At 42.6% G+C, this 22,697-nt stretch overlaps 1 protein-coding gene across 1 annotated transcript in view; it reads right to left on the bottom strand.

Annotated features, from left to right (window-relative positions):
- RAD21 (RAD21 cohesin complex component) overlaps positions 1-17,696 on the bottom strand; it is a 343,159-nt gene extending 325,463 nt beyond the window's left edge. Inside the window, exon 1 of the mRNA XM_085605069.1 lies at positions 17,199-17,696. The gene's annotated coding sequence lies outside the window, so the exon portion shown is untranslated. The remainder of the gene's footprint in view (positions 1-17,198) is intronic.
- Between the last annotated feature and the right edge of the window lie 5,001 nt (positions 17,697-22,697).

Below are 22,697 nucleotides of genomic sequence, written 5' to 3'. Positions count from 1 at the left end.
CTTAGCATTTAAAAAAACGTACAAATTCACTGAAAAACCCATAGGTTTCACACACGTTATAGTTAGGAATTAGCATTTAAAAAACCTTGCAAATTCACTGAAAAAACCATAGGTTTCACACATGTTATAGTTAGCGGAAATTTTACTGATAAAAAACCAGTGAAATTCCCCCGTTATAGTTAGTGCAGGCAACTATAACTCACGCGACCGCAATCTTCTGCTGATGACATATGTGTCTTTATGAAAAAAAAATATTTGTAATATATGTATATGTAAAAATTTATGGAAGAAGACATGGGCAAATAAGTGTCTAAATACAGTATTAGCATCAGCAGAGGATTGCGGTCGCGTGAGTTATAGTTGCCTGCACTAACTATAACGGGGGAATTTCATTGGTTTTTTATCAGTAAAATTTCCGCTAACTATAACATGTGTGAAACCTATGGTTTTTTCGGTGAATTTGCAAGGTTTTTTAAATGCTAATTCCTAACTATAACGTGTGTGAAACCTATGGTTTTTTCAGTGAATATATATATATATATATATATATGCAAACGAACTCCTCCAATGCCGAAAGAGAGAGGCCACACGGGGAAATATCTTTTGGAAGCCTTTATTTGAACAGCTATTTGGCACGATGCATTTCGGCTGGATTAGCCTTCCTCAGGTGCTGCTGTAGTCACAGGATACTGCCCCACCCGTGTTTTGAATAGTCCTGCATCCCTCTGATTGGTGGAGGCACCCAGTGCTCCTGATCATGTGATCGCCCCTCGTGGTGTAATGCATTACACACTACATCTCCCAGAGTTCCTCTTGCCTGGGTAGAGGTTGCGCAGAGCCAGATTGAAAGAAAATCATCCCTTTACTACTGGTACTCTGCAGGAAAAACACAGGTGACTGTTGAAAATGTCCTGGTTGCCATGTATAATCATAAAGTACTTCCTCAGGTCCCCTTACGCTCGAGCCTCTTAAAGTTAGTGTCCACCGGGCTGCGGGTTTACATTGCAATGAAGAAAACCCCATGTGAAGTCACAAGCTGCATTCAGCAGCAGCTCTTGTATCTCCTACTTGCTGAGGCGGGTTGGAGAAATTCCGATACCTCGGAAAAAAGAAAAGCGTTCCAAACGCGGGAGCCAGCAGTCCTCCAGCCAACTTGAAGAGCGGGACCTCTTAACACGCTTCTGGCCAGCGTGAAAATATTGAAACAAACTCCTCCAATGCCGAAAGAGAGAGGCCACATGGGGAAATTTGTTTTGGAAGCCTTTATTTGAACAGCTATTTGGCACAATGCATTTCGGCTGGATTAGCCTTCCTCAGGTGCTGCTGTAGTCACAGGATACTGCCCCACCCGTGTTTTGAATAGTCCTGCATCCCTCTGATTGGTGGAGGCGCCCAGTGCTCCTGATCATGTGATCGCCCCTCGTGGTGTAATGCATTACACACTACATCTCCCAGAGTTCCTCTTGCCTGGGTAGAGGTTGCGCGGAGAAAACATAGGTTTCACACATGTTATAGTTCGCTGGACATTTCACTCGTACAAAACCATTGAAATTCCCCCGTTATAGTTAGTTCAGCTAACTATAACTCGCGCGCCCGCAATCCACTGCTGATGACGTCACATATTACATCACTCATGACATGGTCAGTGACATCACTCATGACATCACTGATGACATCTCAAATGACATCACTGATGACATCACTGATGACATCATCCAGTGAATATGTGTCTTTCTGAAAAATAAATATTTTTTTATATATGTATATCTAAAGGTTAATGGAAGAATAAATAGGTAAATAAGTGTCTAAATGGATGTTTTTTTGTAAAATTAATTGTATAACTGACTTATTAACAGTATCTTAGTGAAAACAAGTATTAGTGAGTAATGTTTAAATATTTAAATATCTGTATCAGTGTCTCACTTTGTGTATAAGTGGCTGCATGGGTTGGTGAGTAGCTACATGAGTCTGTATATGGGTTATTAGTTTGTTTTTAGAGTATCAGTATGAGTGTCTGTATGGTTCAGTGGGGGATATTACTTAGCGTATAGATGCATGAATGAGTGACTCACTGTTTGTATGTGTTTTGAAGACAGTATGTGAGCAGGACAGTATAGGTGGATGAGTGTCTGTATGGGTGAGTAAGAGAGTGAATGACTGTCTCAATATGAGTAAGTCCATATGTTTTAAACTAGTATATGTGAGTATTGATGTATATAAGTGAGGATATATGAGAGTGAGAGATTGGAAGAGTTCCTGTATAAATAAGTATGTGTTTCTATAAGTGATTGTTTAAGAGAGTAAGTATGTGTCCGTTTCTTTAGAAGTAAGTGTAGTGGTGTGTGTATAGCTGTATATGCAAGTAAATGGATGTTTATTTGCATGTGTGAGTATGTGTGTGAGTAACTATGTATGAGTGTAGGTGTGTAACAGGATGTATAGGTGTATGAGTAGATATGATGACTGAGTACATGTATGAGTGACTTTATAGAAGTGTTGATGAATGAGTGGATGCGTATGTAGATTTTGGAATTACTGAATAGGTTGTTCTAACTGGTATTGGTATCTCTATAGTTTTCAAAACTTTAGTATGTATTTTTCAATGTGTGTATCAAAGTTTATATTAGGATAAGAGGAGGTCTGCCACTCTTACACACGGATGATGTCATCAGTGATGTCATCAGTGATGTCATTTGAGATGTCATGAGTGATGTCACTGACCATGTCATGAGTGATGTAATATGTGACGTCATCAGCAGTGGATTGCGGGCGCGCGAGTTATAGTTAGCTGAACTAACTATAACGGGGGAATTTCAATGGTTTTGTACGAGTGAAATGTCCAGCTAACTATAACATGTGTGAAACCTATGGTTTTTTCAGTGAATTTCCAAGGTTTTTTAAATGCTAATTCCTAACTATAAGGTGTGTGAAACCTATGGTTTTTTCAGTGAATTTACAAGGTTTTTTTAAATGCTAATTCCTAACTATAACGTGTGTGAAACCTTTGGTTTTTTCAGTGAATATATATATATATATATATATATATATATATATATATATATATATATATATATATACACACACACACACACATATACACACACATTTTTATAGGATCAGAACAAATTAGAATGGTTTGCTTGGTGATGTGCAACTTTTATAGGTATTCTTGCTGAATGCTGATTTCCAAACATTGTTTGTGCACTGTGTATCTTTATCAATAAAACTACACGTTAGTGGGAAATCTTTAGTGGCCATTTCAATGGAGAATATGCTATCTGTAATGACAGTGCACTCCTACAGTATGCTTTATTTTACTAAAATATTTGTGATAGGAGAGTTTTAAATTATTACTATTCCTGCCCAGATGACAATGCTATTACCAAGTCAACCACTACAAGGTCCAGCTAGTCAACAGCCTGACGCACCCCTTGCCCAGGATGCGCAAAACATTGTGCTCTAACAGGGATATGTTCAAATGCTAGCCCATTCAATTGGGCCCTTTGTTTCAGTGAAGGTGCATTCCGCCCCAGGTTCACAGCCTGTTCGAACAAGCTTTCTGAGGACCAGGGCACTCGGGGGTCACTATGCTCCAATTGCATCAACTGGAGTGTTCCCTACTCGTTTTGACTCTTAGGATAGCAAGACAGGGCAGTCCAAGGCTCTCTCAAAGAGGTGAGGTGCGGTTAGACATTCAGAATACAGCGCACATCTACTGCCAGCTGATTAACTCAATGCCCAGTCAGTGCTTTACTTTTTATGAAAGAAAAGCACTTTATTTTACCCAGAAGTGGTGCACTCACACTTCTCAGACTAAGATTTCGATGTAGAAATGAAGGAAGCAGAGTTGAGAGGGCAGATTTTGATGAAAGAGCAGAACAGATTAAGATGAAGCCGAACATAGGGAGGTAGATTTAGCTAGGACGAGGACAGATTAGATGAAGGCTATGTATTACATTTTGACTTTTTATTGAAAACACCAAGCTCTATGTATTGACAAACAGCTTTTGCCAAGGCGTATTTGCTTGGCCTTGGATTCTATGAGAGAATCTAAGAATCAAAATATGGTAGCAAAGATTTCCGCACCATAAGCATACAAACAGACAGAGCTTTTACAACGATGACTACTGACATTTGATTATACCTTTGAATACCCTCCATAGGGCAGTCTAGGAAGGGCAGAAGAAGGTTCATGATACCAGTTAATAAAGCTGGCCCCTAGGTTACTGTACCACTGGGGGAGGGGTGGGAGGGTGTTGGGGGGGGGGGGGGGAGGGAACATGAGTTCCTGGTGCATACTGGTGCTACTTGTATCTCTAGTTCATAATCCCTTTCCTAGGTCTCCCGTCAGGTAAACTTCATACATCTATAGGATATTCTGGCATCCCTGTTCAAAGTACTATTTTATATATCTAAAAGAAATGTGTATGTATATTAATGTTTTTATTTCTAGATTCTTCAGAGTTGAAGAGCATATTGTTGTAACAAATTACATTGTAAGGTGGAATGTGCTAAAATGCATTCTAAATGGAGTGCATTCACCAGGGACTACAAAGGATGGATAATATATAGTAGGAATACATTTATGTATTGAGGTTTAGTAATGAGAATATGAGTATATGTAAATACAGAAGGACAGTGTGCATCGAATAACTGTGCTTCATATTATACTGTTTTGGAATACAGTGAGTATAGATTTAATATGTCTTTCGGTATACAGGTGCACTCTTTAAAGGTGTTTGCAATTGGATTACAAGGTATAAAGAATTGGCACAGTTTGACAACTACGAGTATTTTGATTCCCACGAGGTGTTACTATGACAGATTTTCAACTGTATTTGCTGTTGGGACAAGCTATAGTACAATGTTTTAATCCTTTTGCTTTTGGAGATAAAGGATTTCTTTTTAAGCCAACAAATATGGCATGCACCATTAATAGTACAACTATTGCAAGGCCTGTTGCTACCAAAGTTTAAATTGTAAAATGAGCTGCACCCACCTCCTCGGAGGACTATGTATCATGGTTGTGAGTACACAATGATTCAGGTTGCTTTTATTACACACGATATGATAAAGATAAAAGATGATGATATGTACTATGACCCTAAGTATATTATTGAAAGGGCTGGGTGGAAGAAGGGAACAGGGGAGGATGTATGCAAACAGAAAAGGAATATGGATAGGCCCAAACGGAAATATATGTTTACCAATTATAATGCTTGCTTCCATGGCCCGACTTTTTCATGGTTCATCACTTGTAGGACGTGATGGAATGATCCGACTGTTTTCCCAAATGTTGGTACAAAGTTTAAATTGGAAAGGGTACTTCCACTGCCCCAGGCCACTTCTCTTCCCCACATTAAATGGACTTCCTCAGCATGCTCCCTACTCAAACTACAAGTACGTGTTGGTTATTGTGTGCATGTTCAGCACACAGACGGAGGCCTACCGATCCAAGAACTGCAATGTACAAACGATTGCCAAATGCCTTCTGAAAGAATTCATACTGCGCTTTAAAGTACCTATTTTTTTTTGTTCTGACAATGGACTGGCGTTCATCTCACATGTGATTGAGGGGCTGCGCAAGGGGCTAGGGGCTACACAGAAACTACATGTGTTCCACAGAAACTACCAACTGAGAATGGTATCCCAAGCTCATCCTGAAGGGTTGCACGTGCTCCCCACAGCAGAGAAAGGAAGAGTATGTAAGTGGGCCCCAAGGATACATCACCTAAAGAATGTCTGGAAACATTAACGCCCCAACCCCTCAGTCTACAAGTTGTGACAACAGACATCTTTACCTTCTTCATCACTTTTGTTTTCTTCATACTGAAAGTGCCTAAGCAATAGAAGTGCTAGTAACCTCTCAAATTACTTGAAGACAGGCACCAGCGGTTACTTTTTCTGTTTACAGGTATGACCACTGAGGCTCTGCATTATTCCTCCGGAAACTTTTAAAAAGAGTAAAAGTAGAAGAGAAGATAAGAGTCTTCCAACTAGTCACACTAGCCACACGTACCAATGATTGGACCAATTCCTCAAGACTTTCAGCTTCGCTCCTGTCAACAGGAGGGACTGTGGAAAATGTATTCTTTATCTTGACACTCGCTCAGCCATTTTGTACTCTGTGGAAAAGTATGTCTGTTATCTTGCCATTCGCTCTGCCATTTTGCGCTTCACTCTTCATTACTGACCTCCTCTCTGTATCACGAATGCTCTGGGGCTTCACTCTTGACTTGCCTCATTCCTCCAAGGACATACACACCCTGTTCGTGCTCTGGCCTGAACACAAACTGACCAACACATGCGCAACCAGTCGGACAGGGAGTTTCCCCAGATGCTTATCGTCTTCACCTTGTGCACTATGCCCTGCAGGGGCCCAACAACTACCATCTGCGGACTTATCAGATTGACTTCTATCTGTTGTATAAACATGCTTTAAACATGCTTTTCACCTATGCCCTGCAGGGGGCCAACAGTGACCATCTGCTAACTTATCAGATTGACCTATAATTATGGTGTTCATGGTTTTACTGTACACATCCCCCCTTTGCATAATCATGGTGCTCTTTCTTTACTGTACACGCAGGGGGTGGGGATGAAGGGTATATAAGACGTGGAACCAAAGTGCTTGGCAGATTGCCTCCTCAGACAAGCTGCGGGTGTCTGCTGCCGATGCTCTCTCTCCATCTCATGAGATAGCAATAAATATCCTCTCTCAGCGCTCCAGTGTTGGTCTCAGTTTGTATCCCGGACCCGTGGACGAAGGGTGAACCCTGCATCTTTGGGTGGTCTTCCAAGGAGACCCCCAAATCCACAGATGGCAGCTGGAACTTTAATGTTTCTACATTTTAAACATTTTCATTGAGCTCCTGTTAAACCTTGCCCTTCAAAACTAAAATTTATGTTAAAGTTTGTTAGTTACTTAAACCCTAACAATTTCGGAATAAAATTATAAAATATTACAGTTTATATCATAATATAAAGATATCCTGATGTTTGCCAAAACAAAATATCATAAAACCAAGTTATTGGTTTAGGGAAAAAAAGAAGAAAAAAAAAAATAGAATAGTGCAATACTTGTGCAAATAAGCAATACCAATACAAAATTGTAGTCAAACTAACGATTCAACTCAATCCTATCCAACATCAGTTTTGGTTTTATGCTGGTATTCATGTTTACAACTACAGCAATATTTGTGCAAATACGCAATAACAATGTAAACTTATGTGCAACTTGCACATTAAGTCCAATCGTGTCCGGTGCAAATTTTAATCTTCAAATCAGTCGATGTAGATCGTACGGGGAGAGTCAGATCTTTTTAACGAAGACTACTTCGTGACCAAGGGATTTCAATGAGGAACAAATCCAGGAATGTAACAAGTCTACAGTTTAACTTATGATCCCCCGAGTTGGAGCATGCCAATATTGATTACCCGCATGTGCAGATTCCGGTCTTTAAAGCTTCTCTTTAAAAGATGAGAGTGAAGCTTGCTGAGTTGGAGACCAATACAAATCAAGTGGACCAAATCATTTCCCCCCCTTTGCAAAGTCTACAAGATGTGGGACCAGTGTATTTCCACGTTGGTTGATTTGCTAATTTAGTTATACTACCCAGGCGCAGGGCCGAGTGTCTGCGTTTTATGTATGTTGGAAAGGAAATTGCCAGATAAGGTGCTGGTGTCAGAGTGCTGTAGTGTTTGCTTATCATCCAGGCGTGCTGGAGCTGAATTTGATCTTCTAGTCTTTGCAAGACTGCAACTTTAAAGTCCCCTCCGTCTCCCTTTTAAGGGCATCGTAGGGCACACCTACGGCCCATAGTTCGACTTATTGGTTTAATGGCAACAAATACTTATTGCGACCGCTGGTCCCCTTGAAGAGCCAACCATAACGCACTATTTGGTATAGTCTTGATCTCGACTGATCTTATGCCAACTTTTTGTTGCTGTTCTGGCGAGATCTTGCTTTGTAAACCCAAACTCAAGCCAGATGTGTGCTAGTGAGGAGCACTGAGGCAAGTTGAACACTCGCCTGATGGTGTTAATCTGTGCTTAATCCAACATTACAGCATCCAGCCCCCTCGTGGTCACACTGCTGTATGTGATGGTTGGAAGTATTACGGTGGAGAGGACTGTTAGGAGTGGTTGAATGGATGGATCATCCAGCTTTTTGCCAAGGTGGTAAAGGTGTAGAGGAGTGCAATCACTTTCTTCACTATGTATCATTTTCACTGGCTGAAATTTACTCTAGAGTCTAGGTACAAAGAAGATTGCTGGAGACATGGTTGTCATTTTTGTCACACTTGCCTCCAGATGATTGGTACTAGCATACTGTGCCAGGACACGGACCCATCTTTGTAAGCCCAACTGAGTTGAGTTAAATAGCACAATGTCATTTGCATACGAAAGTTAAGCGAGGCGAAGGGGACCAAGACAGGGACAATGCGAATTTCTAAATGACAAGACTTAAAATATTCTATTTTCTGGAATTTATAACTAGGTGTATGTGTAAACCAAAGACATAACTCTTCCTCTGAAGTCAACATCATTTCTTCCAGGTTTGCTTCCGATGCCACCACACCATTTAACATCTGCCCCAGTTGTCTTCAAACTGTGCAGATCCACCCCCCCAATATTAGTGAGTCCCAGAATAAACTCACTTGGTTTACATCATAATATTTTAAACCCTATTCCCATCTTGTGCATTTTGTGGCCTTAAATTTAAAGTTAGTTGAGCTTCTACTACAAATGCTCCTTCTCGGCGTAGACCCCATTGCAGGAACGCTTAAAACTAGGCAAGAATGTAAGGCGAGTTGACTTGCAAAAATATGCACCAATATTGAACTTTTCCCTAGAGTTTGCCACCAATTACTGATATTTTATGCAATAAGACATGTTTGACCTGTCTTTGTTTTAATGTAGAGCATGCTTGGTGTTGCTTGTTCAAAATGTAGCTGCCAATGTATGCATTTCTTATGATTCAGTATTAGCAAGAGGAGAATCAGAAGTAAAAGATAAACTGAAGTCAGCCCTCCATAATAGTGTCTGTACTATCGCTCACATTGGGCCAATGTGTACGCTCCATCTCATTTCTTTTGCACACTCATGGATGTGTCTGCAATGCTAATGGCCAATTCTGCTCTGTGAAAATGCTAAATAATAACTGGTCAAACCTTTATCCCAAAATAAGCTTTAATTATATTTTATCTTTGTCTCAGAATTGTGGCCTTTATTTCTATGAGTCTTTCCAAACCTTTAATTCTATAGAAAAATAGATTGCTTACCATTTTGATTCTCAGTTATTACAAGCTTAACAAGTTTGAGGTGCTTGTTTCTACCATACACGAGTCTGGAACTCCTCTTTGTAATTGGACTTTAGTGGTGCCGTATTCTTGTTTTGTGCAGCCTTGATTATTTACATTATTTTTCATCTGTAGTTTATGTATAGTGATCCAGCAGCCTCTTTAGCGTTAAGGCAGGACCAACAGGTTCTGAGAAGCTATCAGCTAAGCATGGGTTACTCTGAGAAAGTATGTTTTCAGACATTTGCTAAAGTCCGCCTTGTGTGCAAAACGAGGGATGGGCAATCCAAAGGCCTCATTTAATTAAATGCAGATCATCTTGGAATTAGCAACACAGCCTTAAAATAGAAAAAGCCATTTTCAAAGCCTTTCTATTTGCAAATATTGACCACCATTGTTGTTTTCTGATAGATGCCGGATAAACTTCAATGCAAAGACGCTACACACAAGCAATTTCTAAGAGCTCCAATGTAAGAAAACCACCATACCAGTAGCAAACAGTCTGCCGCCCAGTTACCTGCAGAATTTCCACAGGCAAAGGGTCTGAACAAGCATGGATGCATGCCCCACTGTTACCGTTGAAGGGTTTTACAAACTATAAATCCAGCCCTGTTTGGTATCCTTCTTACCCCTGTCTCGATCAACCCCTTTGAAAGTTGAGGGGGTGAGAAGGTTTGACTCCCAAACATTTTTCTCTTGAGTTCCCAGTTTAAAAAAGTTTAAAAAGACTACTGATCTACCTGAATGCAGTGGGAGAACTGGTGCTGGCATGCTGGTAGTAAGCTCCCTCTTCCTTTGTTACATAGCCAATATTCTAACTGGCTTGCTATAGCTGAACTTGCTCCAATGGCTTTTAACTTAAGCGGTTATTCCAGACTTAACATTCCTCCCCATACACTGGCAGAATACACAAAGCATGACCAAGAATAGGCAACAGAGGTCCAGCTGTTGAGGAAAGACAAGATTGAGAATGCATGCCCTCACGAAGTGCTCTGCAAAAGTGTGCTTGAGCCATATCTCACTGAGCCCAACATACTCTACTCCTATGCCTGCTCTAGCCCCTACCCCCATCAGTAGTCTGACTGCCCAATGCTAACCTGGCCTGCAGGACAACCTGCACATGAATGTCCATGCTTTAAAAGGGCCAGCTAATGGCATCTGTGCAGACCTCAAAACAGATAAATAGGCACCGCACAGGTGGATGCAGCAGTCTCTTCTAAAACAGTTACTGCAAATAGGAGTGAGGCACACAGCTGAATTGGCAGGGGCTACAACAGAACTCTAGTATGACGCATGCCCAGCAGGAGCTAGGTTCTCACATTGCCATTTTCAGTGCAATTTTATTTAAACTGGTGAGACCTTACCTAGTATGCATGAATAAAAGCATATACAAACACAGTGTAATTTACTAGTGGCTCTGAAAAACATCAAGCACTAATATAATTGTGAATATAAATGTAAGCAGGGAGAGATGCACGATTGTGTGAAATCTCTAAAATAATTTAACATCTAAATACTTCTAGTGACTACTGAAAGAATGAGACCAGTTAAGAGTATGGCTCAAAGAATTCACTAACACCTGACTTGATAAACTAGCACTGGCAAAGAAAATAGGTTTCTGCCATGCTGTAGAGCAGCATAACTGAAAGCAAAAAACGAAATGCTATGACGCAGCCAGCGCTGGTCTGCTGTACAGCATGGGCTAAAAACACATTGACAAAGCCAAAAGCATTCTTCTAGGCAAGGCCTAACTGATTTGCCAACAATTGTCTAGTCACTTGATGGGAACTGCATTTAATTAAAACAGAAGAGATTTTCTAGTACTTAAGGTTTCGAGACCATGTTTAGTTATAAAAATTTATTTGAACCTTTCTTTCAGCGCTAATGGCATAAGCCATAAAAGCGCATGATAAAACAATGAAACCATTTTGTTTAAAAATGCACGAATAAAATTATATAATAGGTCTAGAATAGATCAATAATCTTACAGAGAAGGCTTCAAACATATGCAACCCCTCCTTCTTAAAACGTACTTCTCCTTGAGCAAACTGCTTTACAAATAAATGAGGCCAAGTTAAAACAAATAGCAGGGGATTCCAAGCTAAACAAAATCATAGCATCTTTAAAATCTCTAATGTTATGTGCAATAAAATTGGTTTTGAAAAAAAATGTGTTACCTTAAGACTTGCATAAAACTGACAAAAAAAAGCAGAAAGTCCACTGTCTGGAAGCTGCATCGCACGGGGAAGGGGTATACTTAAATCCCATTGGTTTACTTTGGGGTACGAACCAGCAGATGTACATAATTCAACTGTAGTATAGTCAAGACATAATGATGCTGATTATTCGTCACCCAGGTAAGATAGGGTTGACAGTCTAAGGGGTAAAATATCAATGGGACTTCTATGTTACCACTGTGTTTCTTCTTGTCGCCCCCTGCTCTTGCTCTCGTCTTCGCATCAAGTATAGAAGCCTGTATTGCAGTCTTCTAAAGTGTTGAGCGGGTCTACAAGACCTGGAAGACTTACAGTGTAACAGGTTTATCAATAAAAGACAACCATGGAATTTTTAGGGCGTATTCCAGTACAAGACATTCCTGTATGATTGCCTTTGTTAGATAAGTTTCTGGTTAGGCCAATATAGAACACCACAAGGATATAAAGGTAGAGTGTCAAGATATCACCCAGGTGGTCCAAACCCACTTCTCTGTGCAGTATGGTAGCTGGAGCAGCTGGTGTGGTGTACAGCAAACGCCATATAAACTTATTTTCCTAAACCTGCAAGGATTTCGTGTCAGTGTAATCCCACACCCCTCCACCATAGGTTGCAGCTGATACGGCCTTTGCCTTGAAAATTGGGACCATCTCTTTAAAAGGGTCGGAAGCCCTGGTTACCGGAAAATATAGAACCCCACATGCAGTCTGTTTCATCTGCAGCATGGTCTGTCCAGGAGGCCTTGAAGGTGAATATGACACCCAAATAGAAAAAGAACTTAACCTTTGCTATCTGGACCAACTCAAGATGAAAATATCTTAAGTTCTTGGGTGTTTTCCCACAGCTCATGACAGCGCCTCTGATCCTACTCGACCTCTCAGCAGCCTTCAACACTGTATCCCACCACACCCTGATCAAGAAGCTACATCATATCAGGATTCAAGGAAACACCATCAAGTGGATCGCGTCCTTCCCTCTACTACTGTTCACCAGAGTACATTGACATCAGCTGCGACGTTCCTCAGGGCGCGGCCTTCATCCCAGGACGTTTCAATACATAGGAGTCCCCAGGCCAACATTAACAGAAGCCACGGATTAAACAGATCCTGTGCACATGACACCCAGCTCACCTTCTTGCTATTCGAAGACCCTGCCACCTCAAGGAACAACTTCTTCAGATGCAGGACAAGCATTGTCGACTGGATGAAGAACAACTGCCTGAAGCTCAACACAGACCGAACAAACGCGCTGATCTTCAGCAATAAACACTTCAAGTGGAACACCACCTGGTGGCCAGAGGAACAAGGACCATCATCCACACCGACCACCTGTTCAAGAAACCTCAGCATAATACTGGACAGCAAGCTAACTATAAAATCCCAGATCAACACAGTCTCATCCGCCGGATTCCCAACTCTTCACCTGCTACGTAAAATCTTCAAGTAGCTACACTTCAACACAAGACACACTGTCACCCAGGCCGAATCACCAGTCACCTGGACTACATCAACGCACTCTATGCAGGAATCACCACCCACCTACGTAAGAGACTAGAGACCATTCAGAATTCTGCCGCCAGACTCATCCTCACCTCAGGAAACTTCACTGCCTCCTCGTACAGAAGAAATGCTGATTCAAGGTTTTGATCCAAACCTACAAGGCCCTGAACAAACATGTCCCAGCCTGCATCAACCAATGCATGAACTTCCACCAGCTCTCCAGACACTTGCAATCTGTATCCCTGCCCCTCGCTCACATCTCTCGCATCTGCTGAAGCAACAGTGGAGAACGTTCCTTCTCCTACCTCGTGGAAAAATCCTGGAACAACCTCCCTCTGCACCTCGATTCTAGAATTCAGGAAGGAACTCAAGACCTGGCTGTTCAACTGACCTATATGGCAAAATGCTACTTCTTCAGCACCTGGATACCCTCCAGGGTGATTAGCTGCGCTTTATAAATCCATTACCCACTGTGGAAGGCACAACTAATAAACAAAGGGTATAAACTAGGCAGAGAAAGCAATTACGTTTTGCCCTAATTCAGGATACATGTACCTTTCCAGAGGAAGAAAAGGACTTTCCTGTGGAATCATTAGCTTCATGTAACTCAATTCCTAACTGCCCTTGTTAACTCTGATCTTCAAGATCCAGCTGACATTGTTTCTTTAATATTGATGCCCTAAAATTGGTTCACAGTAGTGATATTAAAAAACAGTTTAAATACTGTATCTTCCATCAGGCAACAAAGTTATCTTTTTTTTTTTTTTAAGTCGAATGTACTGTCAAATCTGACTGTGCAAAACGGATTACTTCCTCAGTAGTGCTAGTGATGTTTTATCTTATTTTGTTGGGAATGGGAAAGAAAAATGAGAAGCACAAATCCCTATGGTCAATGAATATCTAGATAATGGTATGGCAACGGATTTTTTCAAAGATATTACGAAAGAAAATGCGAAAAACAAGGTAGTATCAGTTGGTGGGAAGGTGTGTCTTTTATAAATCAAGTCAAAAAAGCTAGGTTGGCGCCCAATTGACAACGAGGATGATGTTAAATATTGTAGCTCGCTAGTAGGTGCACTTAAATACACAATCACCCTCTGGGGAATAGGACTTCCCAAAATAGCAATGGTTTAGAAGTTATCTCCTGGAATATGGCCTGTGATATTAAAGAATGATTTGTTAAATTGATGAAAAGCTGATAGATGTATCCAGGAAACTCTGCTAACTTTGGACTTCCAGTTTCAAAACTACTGAACCGCAAGACTCTCTAGGAAGGGGTATGCAAGTTGGGGAAACCGCAATCCTGCTGAACACAAATCATACATGGCCTTACAGATATTGTGCTTTTGGTGAATGCACATGTTCCTCCACACGCATCAAATTCTCCTAAAATTAATTGTTCCTTGCATTTATATCTCTGATCGTTGAGTCAGAGGACTGCCAACATGTGGGCAACAAACACAAAAGGAGGACAACAAACACAAAAGTATCTAGTCATGCAGTAAGACATAGATCGGGAAGAAGCCTTAAATATTCCTTTGGCGATTCTTCCGCTCAATTCAAAAAACAACCAAAGGGGGATTTGTATCCTTTTAGACCTGTGGAAATAAGGATGTTTTATTGTTAACAGGATTATCGTTATTCCCGTAACATATAAACAAACACACACACCTTGAATAGGGGCTTGTCCCTTATAAATTTGTCATATTCCACTTTCAGATAACTTTCTCCCGTGGAAAGGTAATCCCAATAGAACAGGCAGGCTTTAGGGAAAAATGTCCTACACTAGATTACTACGATACAATTGATTGAGGAAAAATATGTCAACCCATTAACAACCTACTTATGCTGCTTTCCTACACGGCGTTTGACCGTGTTTACAAATGCATGCTCTGGAGGAAGCTATTTACTTTAGGCATCCTTGCAAACCTTGTGCGTTTAATTATTGTCTTACATGGATACAGAAAAGGCCGATTTACCAGATAGGATGGTTATATAAGGGGGCATCAAGTCTTACAAAATACTTGCTCCAAGAATATCATGGATACGTCCTGTGTGTAATTTGGTAGCCACATAAGAGCTGGTGACTCACTGCGGCTCAAAAAGAAGAAATGGCAAACAGTACAGGTGCTTTAGATACGTGTGCTTACACTGGCCAGCATTTGTGGTGCGGAACGGTCACAAGAGTAAACGATCCAAGGCCACGTAGCACACTGCTCCAGCCATTGAGGTGAGAAACTACAAGTTCTAAAGGGAAGTGGGTTAATAAAAGTTTATGCAGACTGCAGTAAATGTTGGTAATTGGCAAGGTGAACGTTCTTGGCTATACACGCATGGTAGCAAGTTCAATGTTGGCCAAAAAGTGACATGTCAGACTCTCAATAAAAAAGCCAAACTACTTCAAGAAATTATTTACCACAAGATGTGACAGGAAACAGACCTTGGTTAGGCGATTTACTTGAAAAAATGTTACCGACTGGTACACACCATAGACGTCAATCATAAACATGCAACTTGGAAGACAACTGAATGTCACTGGTATATCCACGTGGGAAGCTAGCACAAGTGATAAACTATACATTGATACAACAAAATACCATAAGTGAACAAATAGGAATTAGGACTTCGCTCCAAGTTTATGGCTCTGAAATGCGAAAACATTTAATGCCATTTTAGGTATGTTGTGCAAAATATGTATTTTAACGCATAAGGACCAACAACTGATATAGCTTAACAGTTGCGTATAGCCGCCTCATAAGGCACATACCACAGAATAGCATGTTTACATTTTATTTGGAAGATTTTTTAGATATCGCACACAGAATGCCCACAACATACTGGGCAGTTAACGCTGTTAAAATTTCGAAGTGTTTGCTCATAAATTGAAAAGAGTACATCTATAATCCCATTAACAACTACGCTTTAAAACCACAACAGTAAGAAACACGGGAAATGTAAGCTTTCTGCAGCGAAACAGTAATTATGTTTTGGGTTATTGTAAAGAATACATTCCAAATATTAACTCGTGACGTTATTGTTATCAATAAGTGGGTGTCCTCAATTGCTCGAGCTACTCGAAAGAGCAAGGGATACTTAGAAATAAAAACAAACAAAAGCAACAAACTCCATGTTAAGAACATTGGAGTTACTGAAACATTTTGCAAGAGAGTGTTGCAATGCTTGAAAAGAGTTATGGTGTCACTGAACATGTTAAAGTAATTAGTATTTTAAACGTAAGGAAAAAATAGGTGCAAAAGTTAAAAGCAGGGCCGAAAAAATAAACGTCACCCTCCGCACACTTTGTGCATAACGTTTAAAACAGGAGCATACATGGGAGAAAGGTATATATACACATCGAAATCGCAGAATGTGGTTGACGAAAAACAAATACGGAGAGTCACGTTCATTCCTCCCACGTAACGGTGCTGGGAAAGAATACGGACACAGGAGAAAAAAAACACATGGAAATACAACTTTAATTTCAGTATGGGCTCAGTTTCATTCCTGTAAAATAGGCAGCGTAACAACAGTTTTAAAGGCAGCCGTTATCCTCTGCTGCTTAACGTGCAGCGCGCCAGACCTCATGCACGGGCAAAGTGACAGCAGAATTATCTCCCGAGGAGCCACAGTAACAGAATAGAAAGTGGATGAAAACTGTGTGTACTGGGCTCCTAGACTGGAGAGGTCGGAATAGAACGACTTATTAAAACGAGGCCTGACCCAAAGAGACGAAGAAGAGTATGGCCTCCAATACACACACTGTGCAGGGTGCTACAGCATGTATATTGCGGAGCTCTCCTCCCCCAAAACAACACAGCTGATAAACTCCTGCAAGACAAAAGTGCACTGAAGCTGGCGATTTTACATCCAACTACTCTTAATGTTGGAGAATACACAGCTTCGGTTTCCAAATAGAAGCAGGGGCTGTCAGCAACTCGGGGCCTGACTGCTGACGCAGGAATAGTGCGGGGATCCCCCAACCTTACACTAGAGCCCCCGCCTACCCCAGGACAACGGCCTCCACCTGCAGGACACGACAGGTGGGGTGAAGCACTGACTCCGGTGGTGTAGGCCACTCCTTGAACACAGCTCTCCTTTAAAACATGCACCCGTGAGCCCAGCCCGCCTTCCTCTCCCGGATGAGCCTGTTGGCAACCAACCCTTGACGCATAGCAGCTCTTACCTTATTCTCCACCGGTCTGCCCTCGTTTCCAAAAAAAGAAAGAAATGCAACAATCCTCTGGCGTGAACCCTGTTTGTACGATGCCCCCCCACTTCAATCCCTCCGCCTCCAAGTGACTACAACAAACAAGATGGCGGACGCGCCTCTTCCTGCCGCCCAAACTCCGTGTTCAAATCTCGCCAGGATGTTTACTGGCAACCCAGAGGCCCCGTCAGCGTGCACGCGCACACTTCTAACCACGAGCCCGCGCGTGCAGGCGGAGCAATGTCCCGATGGGCCACCATTTTTGGGTCAGGGTGAACCTTCCGTTTTCAGGCTGAACTCCATGACCTAATTAGTACGAAGGCGTGACGTTGAGCCTGATCATAAAATGGCCCCAGCTCGGGCGGAAGCTTTGCTGATGCGCAGCGGTAGATGCGCAGTTGTGTTTCTCTCTTCCGTGATGGGTACTGGAAAAATAAGGAAGCGCCCAAGAGCGTTCCGCCATCTTGGGTGAGTACCTACGTTGAGTGACAGCTGTATCAGTTGTTTGTGGTTCACCGGCCGGTGAAGAAAGTACTTCCGAGGTTCCAATGTATTTCCAAATTCTCCCATAACGGCGAAACAAAGGGGAAAACATATGAACTACCCACGCCAGACGTGTAAAGCAATTACTTTTCGTGCAACTCGTCCTTTCCTAAGTTATGTATTTATTTATGCGTTTTTATATAGAGCGTAATTCACCCGAAGGTGTCAGAGCGCTTTACATTTTTGAGTATATGAATAGCTGTCAAATGAATGCTTCTTCAGAAGTCGCATTACACAAGTATTTTATTCATGTAAAGGGAACACCACCAACAGAGCAGCCCTTCTCGCGGGTCACATTCTCTACCACTGTCATGGAACCATAAGTAAACAATTCAATGGTTCGTATAACAACAGTGCCGGGAACTTGAATGTAAACACAACACTAGTCCTCCTGATACAAAACTTGAAAGTATACACAATGCTGTAAAGATGAGATTCCACACGGTTGACGAAGGAAAAAAAATATTTATTTAATCAGAAGTCCAACACTAAAAAAGCTCAGGTCAAGGGGAGAAACAAAAGGTGCGTCTGTTCAGCTCAGTCATCAGCTGTCATCAGCCAACATGCCACAAGTACAGCTAACCTGACGGGGAGTTGGAGTACAGTGTCCCTGAGTGGACATTGGTATTGATGTAGCGCTTAAAAGTTTGAAAATTGTAGGGGTGCGTTATATTCACTGTTAGTTGGCACCCGCATATAATCAAACGTGTACTCAGGTATTTTGTGTGCAATGTATTAAGAACTGTATAACCTATATCGATTTCAATAGAAGTGTTAGCTATGTACAAGCATCTTATGTATATATTGAAGCAATGCATAGAGTTTAGTCCTTTTTGAACAATGTGATGTTAGAAATGTGTAACTTAGACTTCGTGTCTGTAGACTGTTTAGTTTGACCACACATGAAAGAAAGACGTAAATGTCAATACTGTGATTTAAACCTGCTTGTGTAACCGAAGTAGTGGCCAGAATTCGCATATATCGTTGAGGCGAAAGGCCTGGTATTTTCTTATGTTAGCCAAGGGCAATAGGCCAAAAAGGATTTATTCCAGTAGAGGTTTTAGGCTGTAGTAAATTGCAACTTAAAAGATGTGAAGAATGTCTTCTTTGCATGATCTCACCCCAGGTGCAAGGACAGTTGCTCGTTAGTAGAGAAGCTCTTTGTTCACAAATTGACTTATGTAGTAAAAGCCAGACATGGGAGTGTATTGGAATGTGCCAATCGTAACTCCTAGTGCGGATGGCGTCTGGGACTCAAGGCCGAGCGATGGACGATGGGACTGGACAGCGCTCTGTGGAAATTTACTGAAAGACGACCACGGAGAAGAGGAGGCGCAAAGGGCGTGTTCTGGGATTTGGGGTTCTGTATTAGGGACAGCGCCCCGAGGGTGGAGGCAGATCAGAGCAGCCCAGAGCAGAGGAAGACTAGGCGAAGGGATAGAGGGGGCAACTTAGACCAAGCTCTCTAAGTGAAGTCTTCTTATGAAGTTTCACTCTGACACCTTTTACTGGATGAGGGTCTCAAGGGATTGCTAAGTAGGGATGACATCTAGTGCAGAGTAGGGACAGAGATGGTATGGTTCAGTGTCCCTAGTATCGACATTTGCTTGGTGGTGTTCTACCTCATGCTTTTAGAGATTGTACTTTTAGTTATTTTTAGCCGTATGCGGATCCTCCGTAGAGTAGCTTTTGTGTTAGTGCCTATGTACTTGTTGTGCCTCGTATTGAGGACTTTGTATCTCCAAATCTTCATGCTGATAATAAAAACCAGAGAGCCAAGAGATTAAGTCTCGAGTCCTTGATTATGGCAAATTGTGGACAGTAAATTTGATAATTGTGTCTTTCCCTCCACGCTATTGGGCAAGTAAAAAGTTCCATCTGACCAGAGTGGGTTCCAGTAGATAATTGCGAGATACTAAAATGGGCCGGAGCAGTTGGTAGCAGAGGATGGTTTCTTTCTGATAGCGAGGGAAGATTAGATAAGGATAAGTGACCCTTGAGGCCCAAGAGACGATAAGTGATGCTGAATCATCAGATGGCGAGCAGCAGACGGCAGCAGATGAGCATCGACGGCGAGTAGCAGCACGGCCGAAAGCAGCAGTTCCAGGAGTGAGTATGAAAATGAGATGTTGTAGATTGCGGTGTTGATTTGTTGGGTGATGTCTTGCGGAGTTGTTGTGTATGTCGTGTGATTGTGAGATCAGGCTGTGAGCGCGCGCAGCCCGGGAATTGTGGTGTAGAAGACACCTGAGATAGATTTTGTTGACCACCCAAAGGAGATCGTGAGGTACCATCGATCACCTGGACCGAGATAGGGGGAGCGAATGCGTGTGTGTATGGCAACTTAACGCTGGTCGTGGGTTGTGGTGTGCAGATCGGAGTGTTAGTAACCTATCAGAGGCGATCTGTCTGGCCGGACGGGGGCAGACGGGCGCCAATTGAGGTCAACAAGGTCGAGAGACTGTGGACGAACAGTCAGAGGCTGTGGACGGACAGCCAGAGAAGTAACTTAATTGGTTATTTCAGTGTGTGAATGGGACGTGAGTAAGCGTGAAACGAGTTTGGAGAAGGGAACTGCTGCGAGCGAAGGAAGGTGACGTCAGAGAGTGTCGCGCTGTGATAGGCCGGTTGGTGTGAGTCGCGCTGTTATTGGAGGATTCGAGAACAAGAAGTAAATAGAGCGCGAGATCGAATTTGCTCATTATGAAGTGCCTTAGGGCTTTGCGAGAGTTGTGTAGAGGCGATAAGCATGTGGTTGTTCGTGGGGGAGAAGAAGCCCCTCCCGAGGATACCCCGGCACATTACATGGCACAGAATGTGGGGTTACATACTATAGTTTGGATCGAGAATTGGCACAAGGTTACACAAGGCGAAGGGGAACTAGCTTTCCCGAGGTATGGCTCATTTAGACTAGCAGTGCTGTACCAACTGAAGACGGTGATGGGGTCCTTAAAACCCTTGCCAAGACCAGCACAGTTTGAAGCATTACATGCGTGGATTAGAGCAGCGCATGATAAGGAAAAGGGAAGAAGTCAGGAGAGGATGAGGAAGTCGATTAGGGCATTTCAGGATGCCAAGTGGGACGCAGCGGAGAAAAGATGGAGAGTACAGACAATTGAGGAAGCGAAACTGTATCCCGCGCTAATGGAGGAGACTGGGATAAGGCATGGGAAAGCACAGAAAGAGGAAGATAGTGATTCCGATGATGGGGTATTGCAAAGATTGCTAGACGAGAGACCACCCCCTTATAATCCAGATGAAGCGGATGATAGGTGGGGTGAGAGGGGAGACTCTAGGAGGGTAACAATCCAGCCTGAGACCCGAGTGGAAGGGTTGGTTTCGTTTGAAACTGCGAGTTCACAGGGTCAGTCTGAGTCTAGTGGGAGGATTGAAAGAGAGATGAGGCTACCGGATGCCTTGAGGGTACCGGTCACCATTGGACCGATTGTGTCGATATACAGTCCGGAATCAGAGGAAAGAGAGAGGTCAGAACGAGTGGCAGAAAGAACGAGGAGAGAAAGCGGAGAAAGTGAGTTGGAAGGGGCAACGGCCCGACCTCCAAGCCCTGTACAATGGAGTACACCATTAGCAGCGGTGTCAGACACATCTAGGGGCGAAGAGGACGAGAGACCGGTGAGGCCGAGGACTCTGATGGAGTCGAGATCAGATTCAGGGTCATGGGTACTGCCAAAGAAGCAAATGAGCTGGAATATGGGCCGAGCGGGGACAACCCCAGTTGCCTTTACGAGCCATTCTGCTCCCATAGAACCACCAGAAGAAAGGAGAGAGCAGGAACCGGAATGCGAGTATGATGAGGGACGTGGAGCAAGTTGTCAGGTGTTGAAAGGGGCCTTGAAGGCAGGAATGATAGATGTAGTAAGACTTAAAGCAGAGGCGGATGAAATAATATATGGGAATCTACCTCTTGAGAGAGTAGTGACATATACTCCAGATGAATTGCTTTTTGTAGCAAAAGATGTGACTCGTAAAGCACGAGTGGCACATGAGAAACTGGCGGGTTTGGCTAGAGAATATGGGGTGGATCTGTCCAAGACTAGAGCATTACAAGGGAACCATAGGATGCATTGTACTGAGCGGGAATTGGAAGAGAAAAGAGTTGTTGGTCTAAGGTCACATACTAAGGAACTGATTGTAGCCATGAGAATATGGCTGATGCTTGACAAATGGCAAGAGAAATGGGCTAGGAAAAAGAATTCTAGGGGAGCGAAAGGAGGGAGCTCTGAAGGAGATTTGCAGGAGGTAAAGATCCTTCCCTTGAGAGAGGTGGCGAATGGAGGATATGTGCATGTACCATGGAGCAGGGGGGATTTGGCATCATTTACGAATGATTTTCCCAGGCTCAGGGAGAAGCCTGCAGAGTGGTACAAGCAAGTTGAGCGTTTTGTTAAAATTTCAAAGGTGTTGTGGATAGATCTGAACACCTTATTCGATATCGTGGTTCCGGGAGATCTGCGGAACGCATGTAAAATTGCTGTTGATTGGCCGGACTATGAGCCTGATAGGAACATAGTTACAAATGGTCCGTCGCCCGTGGTAATGAGGCTGTACGATAAGGTAATTACCTGGTTGAAATCGAAGGTTTCACCCCAGGACATCGATTGGGTGAAGATAGATAGGACAGTGCAGGAGCCAAAGGAGACAGTACATGAATTTTATGAGAGACTTTTGAAGGCTTTTAAGCAGTACAGTGGCCTAGATGAGCTGGAAACGAAGGACATGGGACAGTTTGTGTCTAAGTTCTTGCTGGGTTTGAAACCCGAAGTCAGTCTCATGATACAGCAGCATTTGATCTGTTTGCAGAATAAGCCTGTAGATGAGATCTTGCGGTATGCTAGGTACTGCACGGATGAGATTGAGTCCAAGCACAAGAAGATGAAGGATAACCTATTGCTCATTCAGATGCAAGCTGCT

Source organism: Triturus cristatus, chromosome 5_1 (assembly GCF_964204655.1).
Source record: "Triturus cristatus chromosome 5_1, aTriCri1.1, whole genome shotgun sequence".
Classification (NCBI taxonomy): domain Eukaryota; kingdom Metazoa; phylum Chordata; class Amphibia; order Caudata; family Salamandridae; genus Triturus; species Triturus cristatus.
The sequence above is the reverse complement of the archived record's forward strand: the minus strand, read 5'-3'. Positions and strand labels throughout refer to the sequence as shown.